The sequence below is a fragment of the Acomys russatus genome, chromosome 15 (assembly GCF_903995435.1).
Source record: "Acomys russatus chromosome 15, mAcoRus1.1, whole genome shotgun sequence".
Lineage (NCBI taxonomy): Eukaryota > Metazoa > Chordata > Mammalia > Rodentia > Muridae > Acomys > Acomys russatus.
In genome coordinates, this window is record NC_067151.1 from 31,142,070 (window position 1) to 31,155,059 (window position 12,990).

Below are 12,990 nucleotides of genomic sequence, written 5' to 3' on the forward strand. Positions count from 1 at the left end.
GAGGTCTTTCAATGGCCTCACTCAGATTAATTAGTAAAGGTAATATCTAGAGAGTAGAGAGTGCAAATCCCTCTGAAATAATCTCATTCGATCCAAGTGATGAATATTCCACAGACCACCTGTGAAAGGTTCATTGGTAAAAATATACAGGCAAATGAATGGAACAGAAGTGAGTAATTGTTTTTAATAATGTGCTGACAAAGTAAGTGTTCAATAATATTATGGGGTAACTTTATATTATTGGGAATAAAAATAAGCTTCTTTACAAAGAAAGCTTGATTATGAGACTCAAGTAAGAATTCTAATGATGCTAAGAAATGGATTTTGAAATTGCAGGTGAGGAACCTGAATTAAATTATTCCATGAGATAAGAGAGCATAAAAAAAATCATACTTCTAAATACAATATGTTATTTCTAAATGTATTGTTAGGGAAGTGCATAAGTTAAATATTTCAAGTAGATAGCTTTTTCGATTTTGTCTGGATTTTTAAAAAACATTTTTACTTTTTAAATATTACTGTGCTGTAGTCGAAGTTTTTGTTCCTTTCAAAATCCAGTTATGTTATATAAACATGTTTTTTGTTTTACTCTCAGGTGTAGGATATGGGGCTGCTTTAGGCTGTCCACAGTAGCAGACTATTTGCCTTGTGCATGCTCTGAAAGAGACTCTCTGCCAGCTGCAGATAGTTTAATTCTGAGGACTCTGGAGAGGGAATAAATGCCAGAGCCCAGCCTGGGGAGGACTCCAAGGAAGGAGGAGGCTGCTGCTCCCCTCTGTAGCTCCTGGTTGCTGTTGCTGCAGTTTGATAAGTCAGAGGTATCAATGAAGATTGGACTTGTTCCGAGGAACTCAGTGACCCTACCAACAGGAAGTAGTTCAAACAGACGTACATCCCCTGTTTCCTCTAACCTTCTTTACCTCCTACCTAGTATTGGGGTGCAGTAGGGATTTGGATAGAGTATGGAGGTAGAGGTATAAGAAACCCCAATAAAAAAGTTTTAAAAATTCACACCTAAACTTTGTGTATATGTACACACACACACACACACACACACACACACACACACACACACACGAAGACAAGGCCAATGGCTCACATGTGCAAGGCAGGGGAAAACATTCACAAATCTGTTCTCTCCTTCACCATTTAATCCTGGAATTGAACCCAAGTTGTCAAATTTGAGCAGCAAGCACTTTTACCCACAGATCCATCTTGCCTGCCAAATCTTCATGTTTCATATTCTAGTTGATCAAAGCAGTTTTTCTGATTTAATATGAAGAGAAGTTGGATTTTACATTGCATGTGGGGTTGCCATGCTTTTTTATTATGACATTTTTGCCCTGAGATATCCTTTTTTAAAATTGTGAGTTTTAGACTAAGAATTATACTTGCTACACCATTCTTTTACAACTTGAAGACTTTATATTCCAGGAATAGTTAAAGATTCTCAATCTGCTGTTATTAAAGGTATTCAAAAGGAATTTTTAAAAATGCAGAAGAGGAGCATTTAGGATAGGGTTCTTGATAAAAATCGCAAGGTGCCCAGCTATCCTCATCTGCTGATGACCAAAGAATTTCCTGTGTCCATGCTCGCAGAAGCCTGGAGAAGTCCTGGATCCCCTGGAGCTGGAGCCATAGGCAATTGTGAGCTGCCTGCCATGGGGGCTGGGAATAGAACTCAGGTCCTCGGCAAGCGCAGTGGATACTCAGGCAGTGAAGCATCTCTGCAGCCTCAGGGATACAAAGTTCTGAGCTTTAAAAATCAGGAAATGGTTAGGGAAACTCAGATGAGTTCATCACAGATGGTAGAAATGCCAAGAGGTGTGTGACACATTCAGGGTACTGAGAAGACGCCCTCTTTTGAAGGATGCTTAATTGTCAAGGAGAAATTCTGTAGCTTTTGGATCAGAAGTAATAAATGGAGTCTATTATGGGGAACATATTTCCCCCACACGTTCAGACACATGTGATACAGGGGGTGGGGGCACTTCAGTGACACTGTCAACAGTTAACTCTGAATTTTTTTTTTTTTACCTTAAATCATAGAAAAATATGTATACACTCCTTTTTGTAAATAGTTTGTTTCCTTCAGTGAAAGATCAACTCTGCTCATGGGCAAACAGTAGCATTTGGGCGTACAAATTACAGCCAGTGTCTTGTCCCTTTCTCAGATTGTTCCAAGCAAGTTTATATAACCATTTGCAAAAATGAACCCTCCAAGCCATTGAATAGTTAAAGCCCAGAGTCATTTTTATAAAAAGGGGTGAATTCAAAATTTGAACTCTGGACACTGCAGAGTATCAAAGACCTTAAAAGAAGATGAAAACTCCTCGCAGGCCCAAGACCTCATGAAAGATAAGACCCGGGTTTCTTTACTCTCAGGACAAGTGTGTGTGCAACTGTTGAAGCCCCAATGTTAGTTTCAAGTGAATTAAGAATGGGAAGTTTCTCCTCCATCCTTCCAGGACTTCCTCTGGTTTCCCACTGCTGATTGCACAGCGGGAGTCGCTCTCTCAGCATAGTTGAAAGAATACAGCACAGGGCTGAATTGCATGGACATCTTGGAGCTCTTTGAATTTGCTCAAATTCATAGGGAAAAATGGAAGCCCTCACTCTACTGCCCTGCACAGACATTTTGAAAAGAATCAATCAAACTCAATCTTTAAATTTTAAATAGCCTACATAGTCTAATAACGTTTTAAGGATATATCCTCACTCTCTGAAGAACCAGAAACTAAATACATACTGACATGAAAGCTGAAAAAGCCATGTGCTGTATATACTCAGGCTGGCTGGAACTATAGGATTGTACACTCATCAATTTGTATCTATTTGTACAATTTCTATACCAACCATATTAAAGAGGTATTCTATTTTAAAGTCAGAAATGAATGCACTGGGGCAGAAAGCTCACAAATTGTGTCCCAATGCATATATCCCAGTCAGTGGCAAGGATGTAATTCCAATCCAATCGACCTATAGTATGGCTGTCTCTACCACTGTGCTCTGCTGCGTATTCACTCACTTATAAGTCATTTGAGGTGAGCTAGAGAGATGGCTCAGTGGATAAAAGCACATACAGCTCTTTTAGGGGACCCCAAGTTTGATTTTCAGCACCCACTTCAGGTAGCTCACACCACCAACTCCAGGGCTATTCTATTTTGAGGGCCTATTCTGGAAATCACACTTATTTGCATATACCCATAAACAATACACATAATTAAAAATAAATATTAAAAAGCCGTTTGACCAGGTCATGAAACAAAACAGTAACCACTCAGCATAATTTGGGAGTTTGTTACATCTTACTTACCTATCGTTTTTATTTCTTGGACTATAAGGGTTTTTGTTTGGTTTGGTTGTTTTGTTTTTGTTTTTGTTTTTGGTTAAACCCTGTTTAGCACAAAGTACCACGACCATTATTAGTAATTTCTTTCCTTAGAAACTTGTAGTCTGAGTGACTGGGGAATTCAGAGGCTTTAGAACAATGTCAGGCTGCTGTCTAATTATGTTTTTAACCCTCAGGCTTGTGATGCCCCTGACCTGGGCCAGAGAAGCTTCTTTCTGCAATGGTTAAGGCAGAGGCTCATAATTGGTCGAAGTGCTGAGGATAAGTGTCTTTTGGATGTTCAGCCCCAAACATCTATATCACCCATCATTATAACCCATCATCACCACCACCACCACCTCCCCCACCAGCACTACCTCCACCACTACCTCCACTACCACCTCCACCAGCATCACCACCATCACCACCACCACCACCATCACCCACCACTACCACCACCACCATCACTGTCACCCACCACCATCACCCACCACCACCATCACCACCGCCACCACCACCACTGCTGCCCAGCTTCAGGGAGCATCAGTTAAGGGGCAGCACAAAGAATGCCAGAGCCAGATGAGGTCGAGGAGAGCTGTAGGATGCTGTCTTCTGGACCTGACATAACCATTGCACACATGAGCTCACCATGGTTGTGGTTATCTGCACAAGCCCGTGCATTGGACCCATTAACATTCTGTAAGGAAGGGAGCTGTGCAGATAGTCCGAGCATTCTCTGAGGAGTTATTGGCCATCAATGGCTGCTGGGGTAGAGGGAATAATTTTCTTTAACCGTGTAGCCACTGCTATGTTGCCAGTGTTCCAATAAATACCCTCCACCTATGTTCATGTAAGCAACACTCATGAAACTTGATAGGTCACAAAAGAAAACCAGGGGAATTAAAGTAAGCTTGAGCAGGAGTGGACAGGTAATAAAAGAGGGTAATGGAGGGAGAAAAGGATCTGTATGTATTACATATTTCATGCCATCCCGGCTGGTTTCTGTCAACTTGGCACAAGCTAGAATTGTCTGGCAACAGGAGCCTGGGTGGAGAAAACATCTCTTTCAGATTTGCATGTAGGCAAGTTTGTGGGGCATTTTGTTTGTTTGTTGTTTTTTTGTTTTGTTTTGGTTTGGTTTTTTGTTTTTGTTTTTTAATTAATGGTTAATCTGGGAGGACCCAACTCATTGTGTAAGTGTAAAACTCCTGAGCAGGTGGTTCTGGGCTGTACAAGGAGGTAGGCTGAGGAAGCTGTGGGGAAAACTACAGTAAGCAGTGCCCCCTCCATGGCCTCTGCTTCAGATCCTGCCTCCCAGTTCCTGCCTTGAGTTCCTGCTCTGACTCAGTGACTGACGGTGATTAGAATGAGTTAGCCATGGTGTTTATTACAGTAACAGAAAACAAGTGCCCTCCCTCCCTCTCTCTCATACACACACACACACACACACACACACACACACACACACACACACACACAGAGTCATTAAAGTATAAGTCAATTTCTAAATATAAAGAATGTGAGCTGACTACCAGAATTCATTTTTCCTTTCTGCTTCCTGACTGTGAACACAATGGGACCATCGACCTCTCATCAGAAAACTACTCCTGCCACCATGTACTCTTAAATCATGAACCAAAATTAACCTTTCACCCCTCAAAACAATTAACTTATCATTTTATTTAAAAAGTTTAAATTAATTGATTGGGATATAAACTTGGTTGTTATGCAAGAAGCCCTGGTTTTTATTCCCAATACTCCTTCAATAAAGACATGAGTACAGAATTAAACTGTTGGCATAAGTTGGTAAGGAGAATAATTTTCTTTAAACATTAATAGTTTTTTCTTTAAACAACTCAATTATGGTCTCCTAATTAATTCAGGTTAAAAAGTCCCAACCTAAATTATCATGTCTTAATAGCATATCTACAATTTCTCTTCAGTTTCTACAAATCTACGTCAGAGAGAGGTTTCTTTAATATTATGATTTAATTAATTAACATCTGCAGGTTTCACCATTGCTCTATGAGAGAATGCAAGATGGTTTGCACAACAAAGCTACTCCACACCAGTGCATCCGTGTAGGGACTGTGGGGGTGAGTGCTCCTGCCATCAGACAAGTCCAGATTCCTTGTTAAAGCCAGAGTGGTCCATCTCCACTACCATATACCCGACACCCTCAGAAATACCTCCCTCGGGTCCTTTCAAAGTTGAATACATACTTCCATTCTCGGTCTAGGTAGATACTGCAATCTCTAGACCATAAGCAAACGGGAGTTTGTGGAGAGGATGGGTAATAAAGGTGAACAGTAAGTTGGCATATAGCTCCAGGTGGAGGGGGAAGCAGAACTGGCAAGGTGTTGGCACTGGAGATAGAATTCTTTACTATAACACAAGAGATGAGTCAGGAGGCTCGGGTGAGATGGCGAACAGTTATTCCCTTTGAGGATCTGCAGAGCCTCATTCAAATAAATAAATATAGCAAAGCATTAATACATTAATGAATTAAGAGCTATCACTATGAAGTGGAGAAATAGCATTAAACTTCACTAAGTATTTCAAGTGAGTATAAATTCACAAACAGAGAACAAAGAATAAAATATTAAAATATAAGTCTATATTTGGTAATCAATGTATTAAATAGAAATGCATGTCCCCAAATGAGAAATCTATGAAAATAAATAAACAATAAATAATACAATAATAAACAAAACAACAGGAACATATTAAGTACATTCTCCTTAAGTCCCCCCAAACAAGCTTTCTGTATGGTATTCCTGCATGTTGACCCATGGCTCCTGAGTAGGAATGTACCTGAAAAGTATAGTCAGATGTGCACACATACATACATCGTCGGGGCCTGGAGGGATGACACAGTGGGCATGAGCACTGGCTGCTCTTTCAGAGGATTCAAGTTTTGTTCCCAGAACTCATGTAGTGGCTCACAACTTTCTGTAACCTCAGTTCCAGGGGATTCAGTGCCCTCTGTGACCTTTTCAGATACCAAGCACTCATGGGCTATAACATAGGCAAACACGAATGCTAACTTAAAAAAATAAATTGTCGGGGTTTTTTTTGGACAACATTTTCTAATAGAGAATAAATATATCAAGACAATTCACGTTTCCATGACTTTAAAAAAAGTTTCTAAAAACTTGATAGAATTGTAGAATGATTTCTAAAAGTCATGTTTATATATGGTATATCATATATGTACTTATCATGTATGTATATATAATATACCATAGACATTACAAATTCCCTTCCACAAATGATTTTTCAAGTGTATACACAAATATATATATACATATATATGTATGTACACACATACACACACACACACACACACACACACACACACACACAGATACTCAGAGAAGTTGACTACACATGCACGGTAACATCTTTCTTCATGGATACCTTGCTATCAGAGTGTACCAAAACTAAACTCCAAATAAACAAATCTATGTGAGTGCAAGTTCCCTTGGCCTCACTGACCTGCACTTTAAGGGCTTACAGGTTTCTCAGATGATGTCACTCTATTTGTAACCGAACAATATCATCAGATTGCTAATAATACTCACCTCACTATACTGTTTTAAATAGACTTTAGAGGGTTTTTTTTTTTTGTTGTTGTTGTTATTGTTGTTTTTTGTTTTTGTATAATTGCAGATCATTTCGTGTATCATGAGCTCAGCTATCACAGTCAATAATCACACATGCTGAGGCTGAGGAGGGTTTGTGATGGACAGCTCTTCCTTCTAGGGGACCACAGCAAGTACTTATGTGCCTTTTGTAATCCTCAGTGCTTTCGTTCTCTTTTCCTTTTTTTTTTTTTCTTTTTCTATTTTATTTTTATTGCAGACTCATAGTCACCTTTCTTCTGGGAAAATAACAAATTAAGGAAGACCATTAAAATACCCGCCTTTGACATTATGATAAAAATGATTTCTTCCGCGAAGAAGAGGCCGGAGAGAGGGGTGTGTACGTGATCTAAATTGTCCTTCATTGGCTTTTTTTTTCAAGCATCTTTAAAGGTGTCATAAGGACCCACACACGTGGCAGTCTGTACTCTAGCTGAAGCATTTCCTCAATCACTGTCAGCTCTGCTTTTGGTTCCTAAGCATTTATTGATCATTAGGAAAACAGGATTATGAAAAAATGTTTACAAAGTTTCACTTGCACCCCATAAAACAGATGTCTTTGTGTGTGTGTGTGTATTTCCCTTTTCTTGTTCAGTCGAAAGAAAGTTCAGATGTCCTGACAAGTTCATTACCATGTCTACAGGTAGACATGTTTTGCATATCTTCCTCAGTGTTTAATGCTAAGAAAAGATAACTGCCTTTGAAAATGTTGACAGGTGTTCGTGGGGAGTGGTAAGAGAGATTCAGGGATGGGAGGGAATCCTGTTCTTCACCCAGTTTTCTGGGCAGGCTTGTATAAGTGCGTTGTAAAGGCTTGAGTGTTTTGTGTGATGAACTGTGGGATTGTGCTCCTTCAAAATCAGAGCAGGGGTCATGCTGACCCATGGGAAGAGCTCTTAGCTAGCGAGAAGGGAAGACGGACAATTACAAACAGCATTTTGAAAAGAAAAACAAAGCAAAACACCTGGTCCTTCACTCCAATAAGTAAGCCAACAAATCCTTCTTACTCTGTAATTACCCTTTCAAAACCAAAAAAACAAAACAAAAAATCCAAAACCAAAAAACAACAAAACAAAAACAAAAACCCCCAAAACCAAACCAAAACAACAACAACAACAACAACAACAACAACAACAAACCCGCAAAAACAAAAACTTAAATAAACAAATAATCCCTCGACTCATTTGAACTTTAGAAACATGAAACAGGAGTAAATTAATTACTGCTGCTGGATGCCACAGGCAAGGGGGAAGGAAGCTCACCACTTGTGTGCTTTGAAAAGGAAAGAACCTGGAGAAAAGAGAGTTGCAGGAGGCTGAGGCTGTTCAGGAGATGTACTGTCAAGTTTTTCCAGGTCTTGAGATCATGACCAGACTAAGGCTCAGGAGTGTGGCAAGCTACACCTCTGTACTGTGATCTTATTTTTGTGTATGAATAATACACAGGCCGACCAAGAGATAAGCTGTTGTCTTGAAATTTCAAGATAAGAGTTAAATGTGTTGAGTCTAGTGACAAGCACACGCACCTGCAGCCATTAGGACCTCCAGCTCATAGGTTGGCCCATGATTTCGGATTAAATATATGGGAAACTTGGTTTCCTGCGCTAGCTGTTCAGAGGGAGCCAGGTAGGAGTGAATGTGACGCTATAGTTTATCATTTATTTATCGATAATCTGGATTGTTGACAGTAGAGGCAAGCACATCCCCGAACTAGCAAGGGAAGTGTGACACCTTGAGGACAGGAGAGGGGGTGCCAGGTGTCCAGGGCAGCTACAAGAGTTGAGGGAGCTGGGTAGGTGTGGGGGGGGGGGGGGGGGGGGAAGAGACAATTTGTCCCATCAATTGACCAGCTGCATGGATGTTTACTTAACGGTAGGAGCAGGGATTTCCAGTGTTGGGTCCGGTTGCCAAGTGAAGTTCGGCATCCTTGCTGGGCCCCACCAAAGCCCGGATCTCTGTCTGCCAAGCCTCCAAAACCTCGGGGTTGGCCTTGACCACCGACTTAAATGGGTGACTGCCGGCATGGGCATGTGGCGAGCCACCCTGCTCAGTGGCTGACCTGGAGAGATGCTCCCTGGGTGGCATGTTGAGGTGCTTGTGGGTCCTTTCTACCGGTTCTTGGGGGAGGTGCGTGGGATGCGCATCTCCGGCTTTCGGGCCGACTCAGGGTGGGTGGGGGCGGTCCTCCAGGCTTCTCAGTGGCCACCTTTGGAACGCAACTTTTCCAGGGGGAGTGCCGCGAGGAGAGCATCTGAACCGGGTGGGTGAGGCTGTCGTCCTGGGCACCCCGCCCCCTCTCGGGCCGCCCCTCCCCCGCGCCCCTGCTCTGGCTCTCCAGCATCCTCACTCCGCCCAGTTCCTTGCCAGCTGCGTGGGCTCCGGCTTCGTGCGGGTTTTTTTCCCCGTGGAAGGCACCAAAACTCGGTAGCGACTACGGAAACCCCATCGGAACTGACCAGCTGCGCTAGCACCAGGCACAGCACTGGTGCCGCGCGCCCGCCGAACCCAAGCGGTCACTTCAGCCACCAGATTGCAACTTTGCAGGTAAGAGAGGGTGCAGTCTGCGCGCTCCAGACGCTGGCCTCGCATTTTGAATACTGGTTAAGTTTCCTAAGCCGCCTAGGAAGCAGGCTTCCCCGCGGGAGGCGGGCGTCCCTAGGGTGGGGTAGGGGGGGCAGGTACGTGTCATCAGGGTGCAGCAGCTTTTTAAGGTTCTTTTTAAAGCTTGCTTTTTAAGGTTCAGGGAAAGGCTTTTGCGAAGCTTTCTGTTGAGTGACCTGGGCAGAGGGGGAGTTTGGGGGTCCTCCCAGGCTCTCTCTGAATCTCATTGTGAGTCAGGGATGGGGGCAAGGAGCGAACCCCCTTGTGCGATTTACATGGTAAACAAAGGACCAGCCTTTACGCCCCGCGGTGCTGGGGAGCTTGGTGCTTGTGTTCAGCCTCCCATGTGTTCGGAGAGCGTGGAAATGGCAAGGTCTTTGGGCACATATGGTGAGCCATAGGACTCTCCTACGGGCACCAAGGATGCGGGCACGAGGGGAGGGCAGCGATCGCTGTTCTGTGGGTCCATTCCCCTCTGCGTCATTTTCCTTCTGACAGAGCAGCCAAAGCACTTTTACGCCTATAGTTAACTGGACCAGGTTTGGTGGTTCCTAATTCTCCTGGCAACCAAGATTCCAACTGAGCCAGGGACCCTGCTTGTTACTTGAGTAGATTGCTTGGACCGGTGGAGCAACTTGTTGTTTCCAGCTGCGAACTGAGCAGCAGCCTTTTGTGACTCCAGAAAGAGAGAGCACTTGGTAGAACTGGACAGAGTGACCAAAGACCTTGTCATTACGTTGAGTGTTCACCAGCCACTGTGGTGTGTCCCTGTTGTGGGAGATTTCTCAAGGGAGCCCTCCCTACCCGTTAAATTCTGGGGCTATAAAATGCTATCAAGTTAACTTACGGAGTAAGCGACCAAGCCAAAAGAGTGGGAAGAGGGAAGAAAAACCTTAGCTGTGCCTTTAAAATGAAATTTAGAACAGACTTGTAAAACTGAGATAAAATAAACCACCGGAGCTCACAGAATTGCTGGATTTTCTGTCGTAGTTATCACAACGCAAAGCGCTTAAAAATTCTTTAAGAGGTATAAAAGATTTAGCAGAGGATTTTTTTTTTTTAAAGACTCAGACACTGGGAGTAGGAGTTGGCGGTTTTGTTAACCATGTTACGATTTGCTATTTAAAGTTCTATTTGTAACGCCTACTTCTGTTCATCTGCACAGTAAACCAGGAAACATCAAGTATTTGAGAGAAACAAAGTAGTAAGATACAGGGATAATTCTGTCCGAAATTTAGAATTAGGATCAAATTTGGGCTTGACATGGTTAAAGTGAATGAAGCTCTTTAGAATCTCCATCGGTGCTGGTTGTTTACAGGGCCAGACTGCGGGGGTGGGGTTGGGGGGGGTAGGTAAATGGGTATCATAGGATATGTGGGTATCTTGGATTAATAAAGGTTAGGACAGGTGGAAGGAGAATGAACCGGCATGATTTCCCATTAAGACAGTAGTGCAGCTTTGCCCTGCCTGAAGTTTCATAGGAATCTTGACGCCAACTGGCCAGAGGAGGGATGGTAGACTAATGCCAAGACAGACAAAGAGACAGAAAACGGACAGCTTGCTGAGAGGGATGCACCAGAGTTAGCTCCTAGTCCTTTGAGTGGATGTATTATGATAAAAAGATTTGCGAGTGCGAACTTAGGAAAGTTTATCAGTTAGATCTGGAAGGAACATGCACGTTCCACCAAAGCATCAGTGATCTTAGCTGGACAGAAAGCAAGCCTCTCTTTGTTAACCCTGCCAAGCATGGAGCCTTTCTGAGAATCTCCCATCTTAAGAAATGATGTACATCTCAGTTTTCCTCTTTACAGCCGTTCTCAAAGATAGGAGTGAGGCTAGATTGACAAGCTTCAATGTTTAATACTCTTATGTTGTTTATTCTTGTGTTATATTTATTTCTAAGAGGCCGAGATCAAAAATGTGTAAAGTAGCTATTTCAATGATCAAAACAGTCACAGGCCAAAGAGCTTTTCAAAAATATAGACCTGAGTCAGTTCATACTTTAAAGAGACTTGGAATCATGGAAGCGTCTTGTTTATTCTTTCTGTTTAGTGGATCTTTGAAGGTCTTTCTTGTTTGGAGTATACACTTCAAACCTGAAGAGTTATATCCATCCGAAGAGCTAAAAATCTGCCTGGTCCAGCACCCACATCCAGAGGACTGAAACACAATGAGCTTTCAGTAGCAGCTCACGGTTCCTAAGCTGTTGTGTCATTTCAGGGTATGAGGGATGCACAAGGCAGAAGGCCGTTTTTCAGTGCTCAGTGGGTGCATCTACTGATATGTGTATGAAGCACATGGCATTAAAAACTTGACTTGCAGTGACCAGACTTAAACATCGATGTTTCTGAACTGATTATGATAAACACAAACTTATATACACATCATATTTTAATAGTCACTATTTTTTATGATAAAAATGATAAACATTTTTGGTCATCCAGGCACATCTTACTATATTTTCAACTTGAGCCGATGAAGAGCTACAGTCCCTGTAAGAGTCTCTGCTCGTTACCTCTATGAATTAAAATAAAACCCCAAACTACATTCATGGAGATACTCTACTTGTATTCCCACTTCTACTTAAATTCCCATTTAATCCCCAGACTGACTTTTGCCAATTCAATAAATTCACATTCTATTTATTAGTTGCAGATTAAAATGAGGTCCCTACATAATGGATACACTGTGGCAAAGATAAAAATAGGCATACATACGGTCAATAATAAACTTACAGAGAACAGAGAAATCAGAGATTTTATAAATGAAGATGGACACATGAGAATGACAGAGGAGCCGCCAGGACCACAAACCAGAGCTGAATGCTTTCTTTTAAAAATGTCATTGTTGGCTTAAAAACAAAAACAACCAAACCAAACAAAACAAAACAAAACAACAACAACAAAAAAAACACAACAAGCTGGGTGAATGGGGAGTGGCAGGCTGTTACTTTTCTTCTAAAATCATCAGTACCAGACACTTGTGAGATCAGATTCCAACCTACATCTTGACTTCCTAATTTGTGTTATCTGGGCTGATTAGAAACTGGCCTCACAGACTTATTTAAGACCCATCGAATACCACAAGCTTTTATTAAAACGACTCTTCCTAAAGTTGGCGTTGAGCCAACCCCAAGTGAAGCCCGTGGTTGCGCCCTATCCGTTCTCGCCCCCACTGACGCTCGTGTGGACCCCACTGGACTTGGTCATTTATTCCCGTCTGGTTACAGTGATGGCTTGCTCTAGGGTTAGCTTTAGTCTCCCCAAGTTTTCTGCTTCTCACTCTTCTCTTTGTACAGCTTCAGCATTTGAGAGTTAAGAATACTTTTTTTTAAACCACAGACAGGCTCAACATGGCTGTGTTTTTCAAACGAGCACACATTTAGACTTGATTGTGGAGAACTTTCATACGACAG

General features: G+C 42.2%; 1 protein-coding gene across 2 annotated transcripts in view; it reads left to right on the forward strand.

The window, feature by feature from the left end:
- The first annotated feature begins 9,201 nt into the window (after positions 1–9,201).
- Positions 9,202–12,990, forward strand: part of Trpc4 (transient receptor potential cation channel subfamily C member 4) — a 162,869-nt gene continuing 159,080 nt past the window's right edge. For both annotated transcript variants that reach the window (XM_051157135.1, XM_051157137.1), the window contains exon 1: positions 9,202–9,518. The gene's annotated coding sequence lies outside the window, so the exon portion shown is untranslated. The remainder of the gene's footprint in view (positions 9,519–12,990) is intronic.